Below are 5,867 nucleotides of genomic sequence, written 5' to 3' on the forward strand. Positions count from 1 at the left end.
TTTGATGACCCATTCATTCCTGGTATTTTTCATATGCACATACTTTGGGAATTTAATATTCCCAATATTCTCCCTCGCTTTTCTTCTCTTTCGCTGTTGTGCATTTCTTCGCTTGGAAAGAGCTGAGCAGTGAATACTTGACATGTGTTGGTACCAGACAAATAAAAAATGAACAAACCAAAATAATAATGAAAACATTTCTTGTTAGTGTAATGGGAAATGTTAGCCTAGAGCTTTGACCTGCTCTGGTATTGCTTGGGCAGCCATTTCATTCACGAACAATGTTAAGACGGTTCACTCCAACCCAGTCCCACACATTTTACAAGCCTAAGTCTTCTGTCTCTCCCTTCCTCCTCCTCAAGCATCGTCCATCTTGACCGATGTCACTTAGCACTGGTCATTGTGATTGTAAAGGTCTCCTAGTTTTGGGATTCTCAGATGAATGGCTGATACTGTGAATCGTCTCCCAGCCGGTATAATCTGTTGGCTGATCCATGAGGCGTCTGGACATGGTTTTTATTGCCTGTTAGGGAGCACAGGCTCGTGTGGTCCGATCGGACTAGAACAAGAACCTGCCTGCGACCCTCATGCATGCACATCCAGTAAAAGCATTCAGCCATCACTGCCAGTTCTCTCAGGTAGAGGAAGGATGATATCACTCTGTTGGCCTGCTTTTACAGTGCACAAATCCTCTGAGCCTTTTATTCATAGCTAGTCTATACCTAATCTAATCCTCCAGTAGGTAGCACAAAACCCCATGGATTGCCAGCATCCTGCGAAAGGTAGCAAACAGAGCACTTGTGAGCCATTTTACTCTCCTCTCTAATTTGCTAGAAGAAAATGAGTCAGGGGAAGTGCAAGCTGAAGCCACTGTCAAGAATGGCATTGTTTGGGCACGCTCCAGCTAGAACAACTTGTGGTTTTTCTGCTTGCATGAAGTGGAGTGATTCCACATTCTGGTGGGTAAGCATAATGACACGCTGACTGGGGAAAAAGTGAGGATGGACGAAGCTTGAAGAGGAGGGAGGGAGACAGAATCAAGAGATGGATGCTAAGGAGAACATTAAGGACAGAACAGACAAATAGGGTCAACGTCAGGGCATACCGCTAAAACAAAGAAAGAGCTGAGATGGGAAAAAAGTTAGCTATGAAAAGGGAACAGCATACGAAGTGAAGGAAGACAAAACATGGATAAAACTTGTCCTGAGTTATAGTTACAGTGTTAAATGGCTACCACTGACAGTGATGTTGATGACTCAAAACGTACTTAGGTTTTGATCCAATGGTACAATGTAAAAGAGAACAACGGGGAGAGGAGTGGAACTGAACTCTGATTTGGACCAGGATGTTATGTTTTTTAATTTTTCTGTAAATCAGCAGGAGACACTGTTTAAAAGGCCATCGTTGGTGATTATACATGCAGTACATGTTTTTTTTTTTATTTATTTTTTTATGCTGGATCTCAAGAATGGTATGACTAGTATATGAAATTTACTGAAAATTTAAATCAAATCAAATTTGATTTAAATCAAAATTTTAATAAAAATAAAAAAATAAAAATAAATGAATAAATAATTTTAAAATGTGTGTGTGTTTTTTCAATGTTTCTTATAGGGTTTAAGCAATTAAAGAACAGAATTTGAATTTAATTGGCCACACCCCAAAAGAACTTAACTTGGAATGAGGGAAAAGGAAGTTTTACTGAACTGCAATTTCAAGAATTTCAACATGGGTAAGGAATTCTAGGAAATAAATTGTTCTTTCTCCCGGATGTGGAAAGTTATTTAGTATGATTAAATACAGCTCTGGAAAAAATAATCAAGGGAAAACTGCAAAACCATCAGTACCGCTCTCTGTCGGTCTGTAGCTTTGTTGTCCCCAACGTCTGCAGCTTGACCTTGTTCTTATGAATCCCTGTCTTTTAAATTTTAAGGATGGAAGCACTCACTGTATCCCTGTACCATTAAAGCCAGAATTGAACCCTTCTTTTCCTCACTCAACTCTTTTGGCATGGTCAGTAGTTATTATTTGATTCCAGTTTTGAGGACCAACTTTCACTGTTTTTGCCATCCAGCTGGTCCTATTGAAAGAGGATAGTGATGACCACAGCAGTGGTTTTTCTACTTTTCCTTGTTAAATAAGATTTGGTCGAGGTGATCACCTAATCAGTACTTCATTAAGCAAAATTAGGTGTACCTATGTTAGAATTCAACTGGCATTGGAATGGAATGTCTGCCATACATGTAGAAATGCTGATTTAAGAAAAATTTGGACTCTTATCAACTGAACGCCATTGCTAGTGTACAAATTCAGTACGTTCTAGTTGCTTATTCCACCACATAATCTGATTAGCCCTTTGTTTTAGAATCATCCGCTTGAGAAGGCATCTTTAAAATGTAGTGTTCATAGCACCATTCACTGATTTAAAGAAAGAAAGAAAAGGAAACTTCTATTTAGCGCTGCAAGTTTAGACCAGTCCTTTTTAAATAAATAATGCAATTATAGAAAGGTATTGTAGCCAGACAGAAAAATCAAGACTCTTGTTTTGGGTTCAGATAGTATATGGACACAGAAATCTATTTACAATGTCTTTATGCCTAGACCTTACAGACATACCACCCTTCTGAAAGAGAGAGGGAGAAAAAGTGAGCTCCAATGTGTTTATAGATTAAACTCCTCCAGTAGTACCACAGAAAAAAGGGGGAAAAATAAAGGGAAAGAAACAACCCCTTCCACCACCACAGGAGGCTGCACATAGTTTCCATTTACTTCTTCACTTGCATTATAAAAATAATTAAAGGGGATGTTGTGAGGGGGAGCAAAAGGCCCTAATGTCTCTCTGCTGTGTCATCTCAGCAGGTCCCATCCAGAGTCCACACAGGTCAGCTCACTTCAGACATCACCGTGCAGATTGGGTTGCATCTACTGTTGAGTCCAAGTGAATTTGTCAAATTTTTATTAAATTTTTTTTTACGTTTTGAATTAACACATGTGTAGTACATTGACACATCAGTCAAAAACTTGAAATATGCTCACTGTAAAACAGTTTCATGACTTAGGTATTGACTTCATTAGAGACCTCATTCGTCTAGGCAATGATTTATAATGTTCTTCAGTGGGAAACAGCTGCAGTGACCACAGACTTTCATATTTGCCACAAGCTTCATTAAGATTACAAAGTGTTTGTCTTCTTTTCTGTGTTCATTTATCTTTGCTTTTGTAATTTGTATATGCTAGCAAATTGTTGTACATACGTCTCATGCTAATGACACCGAACGGCCAAACAATTCCTCGGGGCACGTGGTGCTTGTATGGGGTGTCACGGGATACTTCGCGAAGCCAACTCTCCAAAATACCTGCTCTCATTTGAAACACATTAGAGAGCGATGTGTTCATTCTTTCCGACGCGAGGTGATGCACTTGTCTGGTATGAAGTCCTCAGTTTGTGGGCGGCCTTGCAAATCGTGGGGCCACGGAGTGGGCAGGGAAATGATGAAAAATGAAATGTAGCCGCCATTCCTGAAAACCAACAAACGTGATATATCCGCTTGCGTGTCTGGCTCTCAGGCCATGCAGTTTTTTTCTTTCATGAGCAGACGGTTGTGTGTGTGAGAGAGACGTGTTGTTGCCATGTGTTCTCTTTCATGCTGCGTGTTAATTAGTAAAGATGTACAGACGAAGCCATAGCAATGTTTAACTAATTCTCACACACTGCTGATGACACCTCGTGGTCTGCACGCCCACCTCATGTTCCCTTAATGTGAACATGCATCCCTGCAGAACACCGTACTACAGTTAATGCAAAGTTTGTGTGTTGCTGGGTAACAAGTGATCCAGTTTTGGGATTATGTGGAATAGTTTTTTCAGTGTAAAAATAGAGAAAATAACTGAATACAGTGTGTCTTTATCATCAGACATTTATCAAGGTTGCCTTAAGTTATTATTTTCCCATCTAGCATGCCATATTGGAAAACATATGTGATATATTACTTGTGTTAAGCCACCAAAACATGTGTATAAATATTTTTACGAGGAGTTTCATTTCACATTAGACTGGCTCATATATAATGCTGCGAGTGACACAATGACCCGTGCTATTTGCCAGAAAAATGCAAGTAAAAAACTGCTAAATTTTTCCGTTGACATGGAGACAAAATAGTTTTCAATAAAAATTATGCAAAATACAGTTCCCTTTCGATACTAAACTCATACTGCATCTTGCTAGACACATATGGGAAAAAAACTTTTTTCTCCTTTTTCATTCACGCAGTGAAACTGCACGGCCAGTGGTTTGTGCAGTGTATTATAAAACAAACCAATGGCTAGGCAGCGGTTCTTTTTCGTTTTTTTTTTAAAGATGGTGGCCTCCAGTCCATCCTTTATTTCAGACACATGAATCACACCCTCATGAAAAGGTCATTCAGGATGACTACACTGAAACAGATCTTTGAGCAAATTTGCTCAAGAGACTGGTTCTTTTCTCTGGATGCATACTTCTGGCCCAATGCACTTTTACGAAGTACATGGACGCGGATCTCCCTGCTCAAAGACAGATGGGAAACCGCATTCTCAACTAACTCAACGACTGCCCCCTTCTGGCCCAGACAGAGGCAGGATTAATATCACACAGGAGCCTCCTCCTCAGCCACCTGGAGTGCCTGGGACTCAGGATCAATTTGGCCAAGAGCATGTTGTCCCCCACCCAGCGATTATCGTTCCTGGGAACAGTTTTCGACTCAGCCCAAATCAGAGCTGTAGTTGCGCCGGATCAGGCTCTGGCTATAGGGAGGCTGGCGACCTCCTTCAAGATCGGTTCCACTTGCCCCCTAAAAAGTGTTTCAAAGGATGCTGAGCCTCATGGCAACAGCATTGCCAGTGCTACAGTTGGGTCTGCTTCATATGCGCCTCCCTCAGTCCTGGTTGAAACCACGAATTCCATCCCATGCGTGGCGTACGGATGCCTGCACATCAGAGTGAGTCAGGCCTGTGTAGCAGCCCTGGCCCCCTGGACGAATTCCCTTTAGATGGAACCAGGCATGGCCATGGGGATGGCTTGTAAAAGTACAGTTGTCACAACAAACTCCTACAACTCAGGTTGGGGGGCCCTGTGCGAAGGCCCATCAACTTTCAGCCACTGGTCGAAGGCAGAAAAAGGGCTTCCACATCAACCGCATTCAACTATGTTGAGCCTGTCAGTTCTTCCTGCCAGTCTTAAAAGGACGCCATGTGCTAATTCGATCAGACAACATGTCTGTGGTGTTCTACATAAATCGGCAGGGAGGCCTCTCCTTGAGGAGAGGCCTCAAGGAGAGGGCAGCACTGAGGGCAGCACATATACCAGGCAAATTGAACCAAGGAGTGGACATTTTATCAAAGATCAATGTCCCCTAATGGGAGTGAATGCTCCATCTGCAAATGGTTCAGAGGATCTGGGAGATCTTCGGCAAGGCCGAGGTAGACCTCTTCACCTCAGAAGACAACTCTAACTTCCCAGTTTATTTCTTAAAAACCAAGGATTCATTGGCCCACAACTGGCCCAACCTCCTTCTTTATGCTTTCCCCCCAATCTCTCTGATCCCACAGGTAATCAGGCAAGTAAGGGAACAGAAACACAAGGTTCTCCTGGTGGCCCCCCTTTGGATGAACCAGCTGTGGCTATCAGAGCTAACTCAAAAGTTGATAGCGACCCCTTGGCCTGTTCTGCTGGAACGGACTCTCCTTTCTCAAGCAGACGGGACAATATGGCACCTTCGAACCAACCTATGGGCCCTACACCTCTGGCTGCTCGATGGGACCTTCCAGCCTCCCAGAGCAAGTTTTGAATACAATTTCAGAGGCTATTGTCCCGTCTAAGCGATGCCTCTACA

Source organism: Carassius carassius, chromosome 39, assembly GCF_963082965.1.
Source record: "Carassius carassius chromosome 39, fCarCar2.1, whole genome shotgun sequence".
Lineage (NCBI taxonomy): Eukaryota > Metazoa > Chordata > Actinopteri > Cypriniformes > Cyprinidae > Carassius > Carassius carassius.